We start from the raw sequence: 19,159 nt of genomic DNA, 5'->3' as shown, positions 1-19,159 counted from the left end.
ACGTTCCTTGCCTTCCTTGCACTGAGGTTAGCTCTTTGTCAGCCGTCTGGCTTGGTTTCACAAGCTTCTTTGCAGAGAAACATGTTTCTTCTGCTGTCCCTCGCTCTGCGGCCAGTATCCAAAACCTTCCCTGGGCACCTGCTGAAAGCCTGGCCCCTTCACGGCCCCGGGTGCTTTTAACGCCATCATTTCCACACGGCGAGCTGCGGAGTCAATAAGCACTCCTAGCCGTGGCAAGGAGCTCGGTGTCAGACCTGCGTGAAGGCGGCGGGGTAGCGTACTTAGCTGCCAACTGGCTCAGAGACCTTGGGGCTTCCATCATCTAAGTTACTTAAGGTCGGTGTCCGGCAAGGCGCCGTTCCATGCTAGCCGAGCTGGGCAGTAGGGCAAAACATCATCAAAATGGTCTACTGCACCCGGTGTTCCCAGGAGGTCTCCCATTCAAGTACTGTCCAAGCGAAGCCCTGCTTTGCTTCCAAGATCAGACAAGATCAGTCGTATCCAAGGTGATATGGCTAGTAGACGCTGCTGGATCCATCGCCCGGCCAGCCTTTCTCAGGATCGCTTGGTGGCGAGCAATCTGGCCGTGACGGGGCGGGCTCCGAAGGGTCCATGCAAAGGCTGTGCCGTCCCTACAGGTGTGGTTTGTTTAGCAGTGATTCACCCGCCGCATCAGGTGTCTTCAAAAATGGCTCGGCGCAGGGTCTCCTGCAGGCTAAACCCTTCATCGCGGTAATGTGACAGAAAGAGCAAGCTGGACCCGTAACTTGGGGGCGGAGCGAGACGTCCAGGGGTGAATGAAGGAAGAGGGTGAGATGGTTGCCAGTGACTTTGAGCTGCTCTTCAGGGGGGAGGGTCGTGTTGCCTGCAAAGGTCTTCTGCTTGGGGTTACCGGTGGTTGCCTCCAGCCCCCCGGGAGATGCTGGTCCTGGTGAAAAGGAGCCTAGTATTAAAAGTAAATAAGCAACAATGCTGGAAGCCCACGGTGATCAGAAGGATGCTGGTATTTTGCAGAGATGAAATAGCGCAAGAGAGAAAGCAAATGAAAAAAAGAAAAGAGAATGAATGTGTGCACTTGTGAAAGGGAATGTAAAAAAGGCATAGAAGAGAGTGCACCCTGCTGGTGGAAGGAAGGAAAAAGCAAAAGCCTACAGCACCTGGTATTCCCAGGCGGTCTCCCATCCAAGTAATAACCAGGCCCAACCCTGCTTAGGCTCCGAGATCAGACAAGATTGGGCGTGTTTAGGGAGGTGTGGCTGTAGGCAGTGACAAGCCTCTCACTTGCTGCTTTTCTACTTTGAAGTCTGGCTGCCGGATGCCCTTTCCAGTGTTCAGCAAGACCAGGTCCTTTTGTGCTTTCACTTCTCTTCAATTTTTTTTCTGGCTTCCTTAAAAGGTCTTGTAGACAGAACGCCCCACTCAGAGCCGCTGAGCTCACTGATCGGCTGCAGCGCTGTCGACGGAATGTCAGCTTCGCGGACAATGCCACAGGCCGGGAGCAGAGGCGAGACTCACGGGTAGACCCGGGTAGGGTGAGTAGAGCGCGGTTAGTTGCTTTCTAATAGCCTGCAGCCGGGGATTAACTTTTAATGAAAGGGAACAATCCCTTTGACTGTCTGCAGCGCGCCACACCTAGGAAGTGCACTCTCACACACAAGCCAGCATGCACACGTGCTTGCACGTGACAACACCCCCTATCTGCCCCTACAACCTCTCCGTCACCATGCGTCAGACTCTCCTGCCTGTTTTATGATTTCAGGGCCCTAGCAGGAATCACCCCCCCTCCCCAATTCCTTCCGCATGTTCCTTGCCTTCCTTGCACTGAGGTTAGCTCTTTGTCAGCCGTCTGGCTTGGTTACACAAGCTTCTTTGCAGAGAAACATGTTACTTCTGCTGACCCTCGCTAGGCGGCCGGCATCCAAAACTTTCCCTGAGCACCTGCTGAAAGCCTGGCCCCTTCACGGCCCCGGGTGCTTTTAACGCCATCATTTCCACACGACGAGCTGCAGAGTCAATAAGCACTCCTAACCGTGGCAAGGAGCTCGGTGTGAGGCCTGCGTGAAGGGCGGCTGGGTAGAGTACTTGACTGCCAACTGGCTCAGAGGCTTTGGGGCTTCCATCATCTAAGTTGCTTAAGGTCGGTGTCCGGCAAGGCGCCGTTCCATGCTAGCCGAGCTGGGCAGTAGGGCAAAACTTCATCAAAATGGTCTACAGCACCCAGTGTTCCCAGGAGGTCTCCCATCCAAGTACTGCTGAGCCAAGCTCTGCTTTGCTTCCGAGATCAGATAAGATCAGGCGTATCCAAGGTGGTTTGGCCAGTAGACGCTGCTCAATCCATCGCCCGGCCAGCCTTTCTCAGGATCGCTTGGTGGCGAGCAATCTGGCCGTGACGGGGCGGGCTCCGAACGGTCCATGCAAAGGCTGTGCCATCCCTACAGGTGTGGTTTGTTTAGCAGTGATTCACCCGCCGCATCAGGTGTCTTCAAAAATGTCTCGGCGCAGGGTCTCCTGCAGGCTAAACCCTTCATCGCGGTAATGTGACAGAAAGAGCAAGCTGGACCCGTAACTTGGGGGCATAGCGAGACGTCCAGGGGTGAATGAAGGAAGAGGGTGAGATGGTTGCCAGTGACTTTGAGCTGCTCTTCAGGGGGGAGGGTCGTGTTGCCTGCAAAGGTCTTCTGCTTGGGGTTACCGGTGGTTGCCTCCAGCCACGCGGGAGACGCTGGTCCTGGTGAAAAGGAGCCTAGTATTAAAAGTAAAGAAGCAACAATGCTGGAGGCCCACGGTGATCAGAAGGATGCTGGTATTTTGCAGAAATGAAATAGCGCAAGAGAGAAAGCAAATGAAAAAAAGAAAAGAGAATGAATGTGTGCACTTGTGAAAGGGAATGGAAAAAAGGCATAGAAGAGAGTCCAAAGCAGCAATCACAACACCTTCTTGTAAAATGGTCTCCTCTTCCTCCTCAACACCGACCATGGGAGAAAAGCTGCGAGACAAAGCATCCGCTTTAACATTCTTGGTACCCGGGATGTAAGTAACGGAAAAATTAAACCGCGAGAAAAAAAGTGCCCACCTAGCCTGACGGGCATTCAAGCGCTTGGCAGCATCAAGATAGATCAGATTTTTATGATCAGTGAAAACCTGAATGGGAAATTCAGCACCTTCCAAGAGATGACGCCAGTGTTCAAATGCGAGTTTAATCGCCAGCAATTCCCGATTATCAATATCGTAATTAAGTTCAGTCTCGGAAAATTTTTTTGAAAAAAAGGCACAGGGATGTACTCCATCCTTGTTTTCCTGAGACAACACCGCACCAACCCCCACCGAAGAAGCATCAACCTCAACCAAAAACGGCTTAGTCACATCAGGCTGCATAAGGATGGGAGCAGAGGTGAACCTCTGCTTTAGAAACACAAAAGCTTCAATGGCCTCAGAAGTCCACTGAACCGCATTAGCACCTTTCCTGGTGAGATCGGTCAGCAGTTTGACAATAATAGAATTTTTTTTATGAATTTTCTGTAATAATTGGCGAAACCCAAAAACCTCTGTATCGATTTCAAACCAATAAGCCTAGGCCATTCCTGCACAGCTTGAACTTTAACCAGGTCCATCTCAAAACCTTCACTGGAGATAATGTAGCCCAAAAAACTAATTCTCTGTACAGCGAACTCACATTTCTCCAGCTTAGCAAAAAGCGAATTGTCCATTAATAACTGTAATACCTCACGTACGCTCCGCCAATGAGACTCCAGATCCGGCGAATAAATCAAAATGTCATCCAAATACACAACCACATTTTTGCCGATTAAAGGTCTAAGGATATCATTAATAAGATTCTGAAAAAATGCTGGAGCATTGGTGAGACCAAAAGGCATAACCAGATTCTCAAAATGACCCACAGGAGTGTTAAAAGCAGTCTTCCATTCATCACCCTCCTTCATGCGCAACAAATTGTATGCCCCCCGGAGATCAATTTTAGAGAACCACTTGGCCCCCACTAACTGGTTAAATAAATCAGGAATCAATGGCAGTGGGTAAGGATTGCGTACAGTAATTTTATTAATCTCACGAAAGTCCAGACAAGGACGTAAACCGCCATCTTTTTTTTTTACAAGAAAAATCCAACAGCCACAGGAGACTTGGAAGGCCTAATGTGACCGGCGGCCAAGCTTGTCTGTATGTATTCTTCCAAAGCCTTTCTTTCAGGAATAGTAAGATTAAATAAACGACTCTTAGGAAGAGTCGCGCCAGGGACAAATTCAATGGTACAATCATAGTCTCTATGGGGAGGCAAAACCTGCGACTCCTCCTCAGAAAAAACTCTCCAAAAATCCTGAATAGGTACAGGCAATTCCCCTCTATCCACAGCAGCAATGCGCCCGTTACAACACTTGTCATAACACTTAGGGCTCCAGGACTTAATTTCATTGGTAGACCAATCCAGTACAGGATTGTGCAATTTTAACCAGGGTAACCCCAATATTACTGGAGAAGGCAAATTATCCAATACCACCAAATCCAAATTCTCTTGATGAATACCATCTATAGTGAGGGGAAGTTCACAGACCTTGTGAGTAACACTCTTCAAGGGAGAGCCATCGACAGAAACCACAGCAATAGGGGATGACAAAGTTTTAGGTTCTAATCTAAGTTTTTCCAAGAATCCCCCATCAATCACATTCAGAGTAGATCCATAATCCACAAATACCCGAAATTCAATTAATTCATCCTGAACAGCAGTAGTGGCAGATAGGAATACTCCCTTAGAATTTAAACAGGCAATACGAGCATGACTGACCATTTTTTTTTCTTTCTTCTTACGAAGCACACAGCTCTTAATAAAATAACCAGAATTTCCGCAATAGAAACACAAGCCTTCAGAAAGTCGACGGTCTTTTTCCTGAGAGCGGGGTGCCATCACCCCAATTTCCATCGGCTCTCCATTGTCAGCACATAACCTCTCAGGACTCGAAGCTGACATAGCAGAGGATTTGCTCTCATTAACCCTTTCACGCAGTCTCCTGTCCACCCGTATAGCTAATTGCATTGCCTCCTGCAAGTTTCCAGGTGTGGGATAAGCAATCAGTAAATCCTTTACCCTTTCACATAGCCCTGCAAGAAACAAGCTTTTCAAAGCAGAATCGTTCCACCCCACCTGGGCAGACCACCGACGGAAGTGAGAACAATATTTTTCCACATTACCTGATCCCTGCCTCAAACGTCTTAATTCAGACTCAGCAGATGAGACACGATCAGGATCATCGTACAACAAACCCAAAGCAGAAAAAAAACTATCCACTGATCTAAAGCACGGATCACTAGGTTGGAGAGAGAAGGCCCATCCCTGAGGATCTTTGCGCAAAAGTGACATTATGATCCCTATGCGCCGTGATTCATCACCAGAGGATCCGGGTCTCAAACTAAAATATAATAGACAAGCATTTTTAAAAGAAAAAAAATCTTGTTGTTACCTTAGGTTCCACAAAATGCGCTCCAGAACAGCTACTCACGTGTTGTTGGAGCTTGGTCACCTCCAGAGAGAGTCCCTGCAAGCGTTGAGCCAAATCTTGCACCGAGACCATGATGGAAAACTGGAGATCTATCCTTAGAGAATTTTTTTTTTTTTTTTTTTTTTATGGCTGGAATTACTGTTATGATCTGCTACAGAGACTAAGGAAAGAAAGGAGATCTATCCCTACAAAAGAACTAAACTAGATCCCTACGATGTAACGGGGAACCTGATCCTGCGATCAGACCCGCTAAAGTCCTCAGCTAGTCTGAACGCAGACCTATAGATGTGAGGGAGGGATCCCTACAAGATCTAGGGACTGGGAAAAGTTGGACACCTCCTAGCAGAAATAGTAGCAGTCAAAGACAAACACACAACAAAAAGGCATAGGGGTCAGAAGACCTAGCAAAACTAACAGAGAACGGCAACAGAGCAACAAGCTAGCTCAACAGTAGTAAATACAAATGAAGTCCAGCAAAGCCAGGAGGACGGAGCCGGATTAAATAGGCAAAATGGTCATGTGACCAGCAAACTAAAAAAAAACTAACAGGAGAGTTGTATCAGACTTGGTTGCGAGCAATCTGGCCGTGACGGGGCGGGCTCCGAAGGGTCCATGCAAAGGCTGTGCCGTCCCTACAGGTGTGGTTTGTTTAGCAGTGATTCACCCGCCGCATCAGGTGTCTTCAAAAATGGCTCGGCGCAGGGTCTCCTGCAGGCTAAACCCTTCATCGCGGTAACGTGACAGAAAGAGCAAGCTGGACCCGTAACTTGGGGGCGGAGCGAGACGTCCAGGGGTGAATGAAGGAAGAGGGTGAGATGGTTGCCAGTGACTTTGAGCTGCTCTTCAGGGGGGAGGGTCGTGTTGCCTGCAAAGGTCTTCTGCTTGGGGTTACCGGTGGTTGCCTCCAGCCACGCGGGAGACGCTGGTCCTGGTGAAAAGGAGCCTAGTATTAAAAGTAAAGAAGCAACAATGCTGGAGGCCCACGGTGATCAGAAGGATGCTGGTATTTTGCAGAGATGAAATAGCGCAAGAGAGAAAGCAAATGAAAAAAAGAAAAGAGAATGAATGTGTGCACTTGTGAAAGGGAATGGAAAAAAGGCATAGAAGAGAGTGCCCCCTGCTGGTGGAAGGAAGGAAAAAGCAAAAGCCTACAGCACCTGGTATTCCCAGGTGGTCTCCCATCCAAGTACTAACCAGTAGAGATGAGCGTTGTTCTACTCGAACTGTTCGCCAATCTCAAATTCGAGCTGTTTTGGGCGGTGTTCGAGCCGTTCGGCGAACACGAACAATTTGAGAAAAATTCTGCTGTTCGAGGTTATGTTCAATAACTGTTCGTGCACCAAAATCATAATTGGATTTTTTCTCAGTAATGATGAAAATTAATGTTAATACGCAGTTTGAGTGTACAGCGGGGTGGGGGGAGGGGCAGGGGATGGATCTCTGCAGGAACAATGAAGATCTCCATTTTTTTTTCTCTTTCCCGCATTTGCAGTGGGGAGGTGCAATCTGTCAGCCTATCAGCAGCGCACACACGGAGCGAAGTGCTTTTTTTCACACAAGCAAGGGCATGTGTCATTGGCAGTGTATGTCACATGTCCTTGCCCTATAAGACCAAGCCATTTTCCCCGTCGCCACCATTTTCTCACTGCTGCAGCTGCGTGTTAGACGGCACCGCTGTTGTTTGTTAATTTCAAGCCAATTTTCGCACAAATCTACAGATAGCAGTCCTTTTAAGGACTAGGTTACAGCATTTCCTACGACTTTTATCAGGCAGGTCTGTGCTCTTAAATAGATAGATTGTGGGAGTAAAGACTAATTGTAATTGGAGTCCTTTTCAGGACTAGGTTACATCAGTTCCTATCAGTTTTTGCCAGGCAGGTCTGTGCCAGTGCTGTGCAAGTTTTTTTCACAGCATTTGGCTGAATCTAGCAAAGCTAATCCTTTTTGGCCTATTGCAGAGTGTGTTAGTCAGTGGAGTAGCCTATCTGTGTTGCAAGATATACCACCTGTGTATAGAATACCAATTTTTTTACTGCACCTAGTGAAGTAAAATCTTTTGGGCATAGCATCATTCTATTAGTCCATCTATACTGACCTCCATCAGGTTGCAAATTGAATATAATTTTTTTCTGCATCTAGCTCTGAAAAAATATTGGGCTTCTAGCTGTGTGTGGGACTTGTTCTATTAATCCATCTATACAGACCTCCATCAGGTTGCAAACTGAATATATTTTTTTCTGCATCTACCTCTGAAAAAATATTGGGCTTCTAGCTGTGTGTGGGACTTGTTCTATTAATCCATCTATACAGACCTCCATCAGGTTGCAAACTGAATATATTTTTTTCTGCATCTACCTCTGAAAAAATATTGGGCTTCTAGCTGTGTGTGGGACTTGTTCTATTAATCCATCTATACAGACCTCCATCAGGTTGCAAACTGAATATATTTTTTTCTGCATCTACCTCTGAAAAAATATTGGGCTTCTAGCTGTGTGTGGGACTTGTTCTATTAATCCATATATACAGACCTCCATCAGGTTGCAAACTGAATATATTTTTTTCTGCATCTACCTCTGAAAAAATATTGGGCTTCTAGCCGTGTGTGGGACTTGTTGTATTAGTCCATCTATACTGACCTCCATCAGGTTGCAAACTGAATATATTTTTTTCTGCATCTACCTCTGAAAAAATATTGGGCTTCTAGCTGTGTGTGGGACTTGTTGTATTAGTCCATCTATACTGACCTCCATCAGGTTGCAAACTGAATATATTTTTTCTGCATCTACCTCTGAAAAAATATTGGGCTTCGAGCTGTGTGTGGGACTTGTTCTATTAATCCATCTATACAGACCTCCATCAGGTTGCAAACTGAATATATTTTTTTCTGCATCTACCTCTGAAAAAATATTGGGCTTCTAGCTGTGTGTGGGACTTGTTGTATTAGTCCATCTATACTGACCTCCATCAGGTTGCAAACTGAATATATTTTTTTCTGCATCTACCTCTGAAAAAATATTGGGCTTCTAGCTGTGTGTGGGACTTGTTGTATTAGTCCATCTATACTGACCTCCATCAGGTTGCAAACTGAATATATTTTTTTCTGCATCTACCTCTGAAAAAATATTGGGCTTCTAGCTATGTGTGGGACTTGTTCTATTAATCCATCTATACAGACCTCCATCAGGTTGCAAACTGAATATATTTTTTTCTGCATCTACCTCTGAAAAAATATTGGGCTTCTAGCTGTGTGTGGGACTTGTTGTATTAGTCCATCTATACTGACCTCCATCAGGTTGCAAACTGAATATATTTTTTTCTGCATCTACCTCTGAAAAAATATTGGGCTTCTAGCTGTGTGTAGGACTTGTTGTATTAGTCCATCTATACTGACCTCCATCAGGTTGCAAACTGAATATATTTTTTTCTGCATCTACCTCTGAAAAAATATTGGGCTTCTAGCTGTGTGTGGGACTTGTTCTATTAATCCATCTATACAGACCTCCATCAGGTTGCAAACTGAATATATTTTTTTCTGCATCTACCTCTGAAAAAATATTGGGCTTCTAGCTGTGTGTGGGACTTGTTCTATTAATCCATCTATACAGACCTCCATCAGGTTGCAAACTGAATATATTTTTTTCTGCATCTACCTCTGAAAAATATTGGGCTTCTAGCTGTGTGTGGGACTTGTTGTATTAGTCCATCTATACTGACCTCCATCAGGTTGCAAACTGAATATATTTTTTTCTGCATCTACCTCTGAAAAAATATTGGGCTTCTAGCTGTGTGTGGGACTTGTTGTATTAGTCCATCTATACTGACCTCCATCAGGTTGCAAACTGAATATATTTTTTTCTGCATCTACCTCTGAAAAAATATTGGGCTTCTAGCTGTGTGTGGGACTTGTTGTATTAGTCCATCTATACTGACCTCCATCAGGTTGCAAACTGAATATATTTTTTTCTGCATCTACTTCTGAAAAAATATTGGGCTTCTAGCTGTGTGTGGGACTTGTTCTATTAATCCATCTATACAGACCTCCATCAGGTTGCAAGCTGAATATATTTTTTTCTGCATCTACCTCTGAAAAAATATTGGGCTTCTAGCTGTGTGTGGGACTTGTTCTATTAATCCATCTATACAGACCTCCATCAGGTTGCAAACTGAATATATTTTTTTCTGCATCTAGCTCTGAAAAAATATTGGGCTTCTAGCTGTGTGTGGGACTTGTTGTATTAGTCCATCTATACTGACCTCCATCAGGTTGCAAACTGAATATATTTTTTTCTGCATCTACCTCTGAAAAAATATTGGGCTTCTAGCTGTGTGTGGGACTTGTTCTATTAATCCATCTATACAGACCTCCATCAGGTTGCAAATTGAATATAATTTTTTTCTGCATCTAACCCAGCCAATAGTTTTGGCCTAATACCACAGTTTGGCCACTCAGCTCTGCTCGGTTCCCATCCATTGTTTTTTTGTGCAAACAACTCCAGAGTTGTGAATTAGTTAACCACCAAAATGAGTGGAAAAAGGCCTGCTGCTGGTGGAAAGGGGAATAGGCGTGTTGGGAAGGGGAAAAAAGGTTGTGTCCGTGGGGTAGGTGTTAAAGCAACAGTAACATCTGCAGAAGAAAGACCATCTTCCAGCCAAACTAAAATGTCTACTTCTTTTAGCGGACAATGTGATAAGATCCCTTTCTTACGGCCACGCCAATCGCTACAAATTCCAGATGAGGCACAAAAACAGCAGGTGCTTCAACGGAGATCAAGTGCTCCTTTAAGTGGGCTCTCCTCCACATCAACTTCAACATCACAAATACTCCAGTCCTCAAAGGTGTCACCCCAATCGCACTTGCTTCCTCACAGCTCCAAAATCTCCAGCTGCCCGTCTGAGTATGAGGTAGAACAGATGGTTGAGTCTGCAGAGCTGTTTATTCATACTATAGCCTGGGAATCAGAGGTCGACTCCAGCGCTTCTGTGAATCCAGACGAGGAAATGATCTGCACTGATGCCCAGAATCTTTATGAGTCGGATCCAGGACCAGACGCAGAAGGTTCTGACCATAATGTAGACCCTCATTCCCAAACTGTAACTCCTGTTGGTGGAGACAATGAGGAAGACGATGATAAGACTCAAATACCTGATTGGAGCGACAACTTTAGTTTTTTGTCAGGGCAGGAACAGGTTGGCTCTGAGGACGACGGGTGTGATAACGCACAGGGTGATGATGATGAGGTCGGAGATCCCACTTACTCTCAACCCACAGTCAGCCAAGAGATGAGGTCAGCAGAGGAGGTGGAGGAAGATGCTAGTGACGACGAGGTCAGGTTGCGCCTTCCTGGACAGAGACGTAGTACTGGAAGCACGTCAACAACTGCATCCTCAAACACAACTCTGCCTCTCACCACAAGTCGTGGTGGCTCTTCAGGTCGCATGGGTGCTAAGCCTTGCATAGCCTGGGCATTTTTTCAGATCGATAAAGATGACCCAACTCGTGTTATCTGTAACATTTGTCAGCAAAAGCTAAGTAGAGGCCAAAAAATACATAGTTTGAGTACTTCATGCATGAACCGGCACATGGACATGAAACATAAGTTGCAGTGGGAAGCTCAGTGTGCTACAATGCGGCCTAGCCGGCCGGGCCAAACACCGTCTGCCATATCTTGTGCATCCGCGGCCTCTTCATCCTCTGTGACTGGGGGGACAGCAGTCACACCTGTTTTGGGGCGCAGACCTGCCACCTCTTTACCCGCAACAGCCAGCGTGATTGGCAGGTCATCATTTTCTTTGGAGGTGGTAACACCAGCTGGTGTTGAGCGCTGTCCGACATCGATAGCACCACCTTTGGATCAAGGCAACCTAACATGTCCGCCTGCATCTTCCTCACAGACCGGCAGTTTGCCGGGGACACCCTTATCAACCCCGTCTAAGCACAATAGCCAGCCCTCGGTCCCTCAGATGTGGACAAGTAAAAGACCATTTCCTCCTAGCCATGAGAAAGCTAAGAGGTTGAATTTCACCATCTGCAAGCTCTTGGCTACAGAAATGCTGCCTTTCCGCCTGGTGGACACAGAGGATTTTCGAGACCTTATGTCCGTCGCAGTGCCCCAGTACCAGATGCCCAGTCGGCACTACTTCTCAAAGAAAGGTGTGCCTGCGCTCCACCAGCATGTCGCACACAACATCACCGCTTCTTTGAGAAACTCTGTGTGTGACAGGGTGCATTTCACCACAGACACTTGGACGAGTAGGCATGGACAGGGGCGTTACATGTCGCTGACTGGGCACTGGGTAACTATGGTGACAGCAGGACAAGGGGCTACTGTCCAAGTCTTGCCGTCCCCACGAGTTGTGCGTCAATCCTCTTTATGTCAAAGTTCCTCCACTGCTTCTGCCTCCTCAACCTCCTCTCGGTCTTCCACCTGCACCCAAAGCCTGTCTGGTCATGCCACAAGCTTTCTAACTGCGCAGAAGGGATCCTGCACACCTCCTTACTATGCTGGCAGTAGGGCTCAACGTCATCAGGCGGTTTTTACATTGAAATGTCTGGGAAATGTGAGTCACACAGCTGAGGAGTTGTGGTCAGCTCTGGAGAACCAATTTCATGAATGGTTGTCTCCACTGGACCTGAAACCAAGGAAGGCCGTGTGCGACAATGCTGCAAACCGGGGTGCGGCCCTTCGCCGGGGCAATGTCACACACGTGCCTTGTATGGCTCACGTGTTGAACCTGGTTGTCCAGCAATTTTTAGCCCACTATCCCAGACTAGATGGCCTTCTGCAGAGGGCACGGTCGCTGTGTGCTCACTTCCGCTGTTCGCATCCCGCAGCTCAGCGACTTACATCTCTACAGAAGTCGTTGGGCCTGCCACTTCACCGGCTAAAATGCGATGTGCCTACCCGGTGGAATTCAACTCTGCACATGTTGCAGCGACTGTGGCAGCACCGACAAGCCCTGGTGCAATACGTTCTGACGTATAGCCTGGGTCAACGAGATTCAGAGGTGGGGCAAATCACGCTGGAGGAGTGGTCTCAGATCAGGGACCTATGCACCCTTCTGCACAGTTTTGAAATGGCGACGAAGATGTTTAGTGCTGACGATGCCATTATCAGCATGACTATTCCGGTGATTTACATGCTGGAGCACATGTTAAACAGAATTCGGAGTCAGGTGGTGGCACAAGAGGAGGTGGAGGAAGTAGAGGAGGAGGAGTTGTATGCGGAAGGGCTAACATCTACAAGATCCAGACGGTCGGCAGCACCAAGGCGGCAGGCATGTGAGGGTGGGGGAGATGGTTTTACCAGGGCGCATGGTAGCAGCAAAACTAGTGAGGAAGGTGCAGGAGCCCAGGAAGAAGTGGAGGACGAACTGATGGAAGACTCATCAGATGAGGGAGACCTTGATCACATTTCTGTTGTGCGAGGTTCGGGGGAGAGGACAGAGGAAGGAAGCATGATTGTTACCTCGCCACCAACACAACAGGGACTTGGTGCTCCTGGATGCGCAACACACATGAGTGCCTTCTTGCTGCACTACCTGCAACATGACCCTCGAATTGTGAGAATTAGAAATAATCCTGACTACTGGGTTGCCACACTGTTAGATCCCCGGTACAAAAGTAAATTTGCAGAAATTATTCCTGCCATAGAAAGGGATGCACGCATGCAGGAGTATCAGCAGAGACTGTTGCAGAATCTTACATGTGCTTTTCCACAAAATACCAGTGGTGCACGTAGTGAATCTCACAGTTCCAACTTGCCAACCGTGGGACCGTCAAGTGTTCAGCACTCAAACCGTAAAAGAACCACAGTATCTGCTGGTAACATCAATTTTGCGGAATCATTTCACCACTTTTTTAGCCCATCCTTTGCAAGGCCACAGGAGACAAGAAGTCTGACACATAGTCAACGCCTAGAGACGATGGTACAGGAGTATCTCCAAGTAAACATTGAAGCCACGACTGTGTCACTGGACCCTTGCTCTTTTTGGGCTTCCAATCTGGATAAATGGCCGGAGCTAGCCACTTACGCCTTGGAGATCTTGTCATGCCCCGCAGCCAGCGTTCTGTCTGAACGTGTGTTCAGCGCTGCTGGTGGTGTGCTGACAGATAAGCGCACGCGGCTCTCCACTGATAATGTAGACAGACTCACGTTCATAAAGATGAACAAATCATGGATCCGAAATGACTTTTCTACCCCTGTGTCATCCTGGGGAGAGTAAAAGCTTGATGATTGGTTAAAATCACCCTACCAACCGTTTTAAGCTTTCAAATTACTAATCATGTTTATCTGTATCTTGGCTGGAAAATAATTTGGGCTTTGTAGCAGTGTACAGCACTGATCCTATTAGGCCATCTATACTAAAGCTTCACCAGATTTAAAATTAATAATAATTTTTAGCTGCATCTAGCCCGGAAAATAATTTTGGGGCTCCGAGATGCGCAAGACACATAAGTGCCTTCTTGCTGCACTACCTGCAGCATGACCCTCATATTGTCAGAATTCGAAGTAATCATGACTACTGGGTTGCCACACTCTTAGATCCCCCAAACTTTTCGATCAACCTTTTCATTTTAATAAAGACCAAAAAAATGGTCATTTTTGAAATTATAAGCATTAGCAGGTTGTTAGAAACTGAAATCAAACAGTTTTCAACTCAAAACTTTAATCTAGGTGATGTTACATTTTCACATAGGACCCCTTGTTCGAAAGGAGCTTCTGAACTCTCTCGTCCATTGAATTTGTCAGGTTTTGGATGGTTTCTGCTTCAATTGTTTTGCATGAGGACAGAATACCCTCCCAGAGCTGTTGCTTAGATGTGAACTGCCTCCCGCCATCATAGACACTCCTTTTAATGATGCTCCAAAGGTTCTGAATGGGGTACAGGTCAGGGGAGCATGGGGGTCACACCATAAGTTTGTCCCCTTTTATGCCCATATCAGCCAGAGATGCAGATGTTTTATGTGCAGCATGAGATGGTGCATTATCATGCAGAAAAATGATCTTGCTGTGAAATACACGGTTCTTCTTCTTGAACCATGGCAGGAAGTGCTGTTTGAGAAAATCCACATACATTATGGAGTTCATCTTTAGCGCCTTCAGGGATCCTAAAGGGGCCGACAATCTCTCTCCCCATGATTCCAGCCCAAAACATTACTCCACCTCCTCCTTGTTGGCGCTGTAGCCGTGTTTGCGTGGGATGTCCATCAACCAGCCATCCTCCACTCCATCCATCTGGACCATCGAGCACTGCACGGCACTCATCCGTGAACAAAACTGTTTTGAAATCAGTCTTCATGTAATGTTTGGCCCACTGGAGCCGTTTCTGCTTGTGTGAAGTGGATAGAGGAGGTCGACAGGATGGCGTATGCACAGCTGCAAACCTCTGAAGGACCCTGCATCTTGTTGTTCGGGGGACGTTGGAGGCACAAGCAGCTTCAAAAACGTGTCTGCTGCTATGACAAGGCTTTTTGGCCGCTGCTCTTTCAACCTGACGTAATTGCCTGTAGGAAAGAGTCCTCAATTTGCCCTTATCAGCACGCACACGTGTGTACTGTGAATCAGCTACATACTTCTTGATTGCCAAGACACTTCATCCTGATCATCGCACAATGTTGATTGTAGTCATGCCTTGACCTAAACACTCCACAATTTGTTGCTTCTCAGCAGCCGACACATCCTTTTTCTTTCCCATTTTGGCAGAAAATGTAGGCTGCATAATAATGTGAGAGAGCCTTCTTAAATAGTCTTGCCTTTCATTGGACACACCTGCCAAACTAATTAGCACAGGTGTCTGCAATTGCTTACAGTGATATAAAGAGCCCTGACACACATCACCATCAATGAGTTTAACTGACAAACAAACAAATTCTTCCCTTATCACTCCTAAACACTTTTTGCATAATAATTTGGAACGCAGTGTACATGTGCTTTTCCACAAAACACCAGCGGTTCTCGTAGTGAATCTTACAGTTCTAACTTGCCAACCGTGGTCTGTATGGAGTTGTTCAATAAAGGGCCCAAAATTAAGATAACATAGATGGGAGAGGTCTCTATGAATAGGAATTCCTAAGTATTTGATACCCTGTGAGGGACAGGCAAAGGGAAAGTTGGACTGGATGGAATCCTATATGGATTTGGGGAGGGAGACATCGAGGGCCTCAGACTTCGCTGCATTGATTTTAAAATTTGACCATGTAACAAAGTGATCTATTTCAGCCATAACAGCAGGGATGGATATATGTGATTGAGTGATATATACTAGGACATCATCAGCAAATAGAGAGCACTTGTACTCGCTGCCTCCCACCTCAATCCACCTAATATTGGGGTTATGGCGAATTGATGAGAGCAGGTGCTCCGTCACTAGGATGTATAAGAGAGGGGACAGAGGACATCCCTGCCTTGTCCCATTGGTGATTGTGAAAGGTGATGAAAATGTTCTGACGCACCCCCTGGGCCTTGGGACACCCGGAGCCGGACCCTTTTTGGTGGATGCTGGTGGTTGTAGTCTTCGTGGCGGCGACCCGGTTCCGTTGCTCAGGGCGGTCAAACCAGTGGCGGAACTATTTATGTGGTTTTGATGTTTAAATGTCCGACTACACCACCCGTGGATTGCGGTCAGAGTGAACCGCTGCTACAGGGCAGACCGCTGAGGCTGGTGTTGTGGGTGCAGCAGAGCGTAGCATAACTCCCCACGGGAGGAGTATAGCCTCAGGGCAGTGTATGCGGAGGATGGGGGTGATGGTGCAGGGCAGCAGCAGTAACGACACGGAGTCAGTGATGCAGTCCAGGGCCTTTACTCACAGTTCTTATTATCCAGACCACGTCTGCAGGTAACGGCTGCCCACGTCGTACTGTGCTCACCAGGTGAGGGGCTCAGACAACTCCCAGATAACTTTGGAGCACTTCACAGGACCCCCTTTGTGTGTCCTTTGTCTGGCCTTTCTTACCAACATTTCTGTCCGGCTGCCTCGGGCCTCCTCTTGGTGAACTTGGCGCCAGTTTCCCTGACCCTATGTGGTGCCTTCCTAGCGGGTGTAGCGAGGGGCTGCGCCACATAAAATGTCAGAGCCTCCGGTTTCTAGCTGAGGGTCGTTTCCTGCCTCCACTAGTTCGGGGACCGGTCTCCCCCTTTGGCCTGACCCCTCCACGCAGGTGGATTCGGGCGTGCGGTGGCGACTCGCCCGTCCGCACCCCTGGGATCACTTCATTCCTCGTTCCTGGAGCCTTCTCCGCTCCTCTTCCTTCCTTCTCCCTCTTCCAGGCCTGGGCCTCTGTTACTAGGCCCGCCTCCGGAGCAGAGCTCATGCAGAGCCCCTGCTCCCTGCCACTTCTGCTCAGACTTCTCTGCACTGAACTAAGATGGTGCCCACCTTTTATACTCCCTTCTCAATGCACCCAGGAACTGCTTCCTCCCTGCTCCTGCACTACAGGGTTCCCCTTCCTCAGTGTTCCCTCCCCCCACTCCAGCCAGGGACAGGGACTGTCGTGCCCATCTCAGGGGCATATTGTTCGCCCTGCCCCACGGCAATGTGGTGTAATGCATGCAGGTGTCGGGTCCTGATCCACACTCCATCCTTACCTGAGAGTGAGATATCACACCTCTGGGTGAGGTGCAATACGTCTGTAGCAACCGAGCCCTCAGGGTGCTACAGTTCCATTTATCTTCAGCCTAGGTGACGTATTGCGATACAGGGCCGTGATTTTGGCTATAAAAGGGTCCCCTAGACCCCTACCCCAAGAATTTTAAGAGAATCATATATGGCGTGCCAGGAGACTCTATGGAATGCTTTCTCAGCATCCAACGAGAGTATCTAATTACAAATTTTTAACTGCATCTAGCCCAGGAAATACTTTGTGCCTAGTAGCAGTGTCTGCTAGTCAGCGGATTATCTCGGCTGTTAAGCAAGCTACACCACCTGTAGTTTAGACACTTAATTTTTTCAAAGGAAATGATTCGGGACCATGGGATACTTAGTGAAGAGCATCAGGAGGCACCCCAAGGCATAGGGGCTGGGACTGGCATTAGGATGCCTTGCGGTGGACAGCCGAGCTCGATCCTTATAAAAGCTTTTTAACTGCAGCAGCTTTAGTGGACGCTACTGGAGCTGGAATTACGCGGCTGCTTGCATGAGACTTGCCCTTCAATAGATCCTTGTAAATGGATTTAAAGTGTATTCATTCAAATTAGAGAGACAATTTAAATTAAAAAGCTTAGAGCTGCCTCCACCACAGGGGGGCTCGCTCGACCCACCAGCGGACAGGCACCAGTATTGGGAGAGGGGGGCTGGCCGTCAGGGTTCACCGCGGCTCTGGCACAAACCCGGCGACACGGAGGTGGCACGGGCAGGAGCGGACTGGCCGTGTCGGCTTCTCACTTTTTGGATTTTAGAAGGGCATGACATGCCTATATCTGTGTCTCCCCCTCCTTTTACTCCTCCACCTCTTTTATTTTCGCATGACTATATGTAATTGTCACTTTTCCATGTGTTAGTTATGTCTTCTGAGCAGTTTGTCAGCTTTTGGACACCTTTGAAGGTGTTTTCTATGTGTTTCTATGTGTTTTTGTTTGCCTGCCATTGTTTTTAACGGTGTTCGACGAACAGTTTGGCGAACACACGAGTGTTCGACGAACCGAACCGAACTCGAACACTACGGGGGTGGCTCAACACTAATCAGAAGGATGCTGGTATTTTGCAGAGATGAAATAGCACAAGAGAGAAAGCAAATGAAAAAAAGAAAAGAGAATGAATGTGTGCACTTGTGAAAGGGAATGGAAAAAAGGCACAGAAGAGAGTGCCCCCTGCTGGTGGAAGGAAGGAAAAAGCAAAAGCCTACAGCACCTGGTATTCCCAGGCGGTCTCCCATCCAAGTACTAACCAGGCCCAACCATGCATAGCTTCCAAGATCAGACGACATTGGGCCTGTTCAGGGTGCTGTGGGAATAGACAGAGACTAGCCCCTCAATTGCTGCTTTTCTACTTTGACGTCTGGCTGCCGGCTGCCCTTTCCAGTGCTCAGCAAGACCAGGTCCTTTTGTGCTTTCCCTTCTCTTCAATTTTTTGCTGGCTTCCTTAAAAAGTCTTGTAGACAGAAGGCCCCACTCAGAGCCGCTGAGCTCACTGATTGGCTGCAGCGCTGTCGACGGAACGTCAGCTTCGCGGCCAATTCCACAGGCCGGGAGCAGAGGCGAGACTCACCGGTAGACCCGGGTAGGGTGAGTAGAGCGCGGTTAGTTGCTTTCTAATAGCCTGCAGCCGGGGATTAACCTTTAATGAAAGGGAACAATCCCTTTGACTGTCTGCAGCGCGCCACACCTAGGAAGCGCACTCTCACACACAAGCCAGCATGTACACGTGCTCGCACGTGACAACACCCCCTATCTGCCCCTACAACCTCTCCGTCACCATGCGTCAGACTCTCCTGCCTGTTTTATGATTTCAGGGCCCTAGCAGGAATCACGACCCCCCTTCCCAATACCTTCCTTGCCTTCCTTGTACTGAGGTTATCTCTTTGTCAGCCGTCTGGCTTGGTTACACAAGCTTCTTTGCAGAGAAACATGTTACTTCTGCTGGCCCTCGCTAGGCGGCCGGCATCCAAAACCTTCCCTGGGCACCTGCTGAAAGACTGGCCCCTTCACGGCCC

At 47.6% G+C, this 19,159-nt stretch overlaps 3 pseudogenes; all 3 read right to left on the bottom strand.

Moving 5' to 3' along the window:
- Window positions 1–1,145: 1,145 nt before the first annotated feature.
- On the bottom strand, window positions 1,146–1,264 carry LOC141268962 (5S ribosomal RNA; annotated as a pseudogene).
- A 941-nt stretch (window positions 1,265–2,205) lies between these two features.
- LOC141270068 (5S ribosomal RNA) lies at window positions 2,206–2,324 on the bottom strand (annotated as a pseudogene).
- Window positions 2,325–18,345: 16,021 nt separating this feature from the next.
- LOC141270328 (5S ribosomal RNA) lies at window positions 18,346–18,464 on the bottom strand (annotated as a pseudogene).
- Window positions 18,465–19,159: the final 695 nt, after the last annotated feature.

Source organism: Phyllobates terribilis, unplaced genomic scaffold (genome assembly GCF_046119375.1).
Source record: "Phyllobates terribilis strain yellow unplaced genomic scaffold, ASM4611937v1 Scaffold_4__5_contigs__length_816908805, whole genome shotgun sequence".
Taxonomy (NCBI): domain Eukaryota; kingdom Metazoa; phylum Chordata; class Amphibia; order Anura; family Dendrobatidae; genus Phyllobates; species Phyllobates terribilis.
The sequence above is the reverse complement of the archived record's forward strand: the minus strand, read 5'-3'. Positions and strand labels throughout refer to the sequence as shown.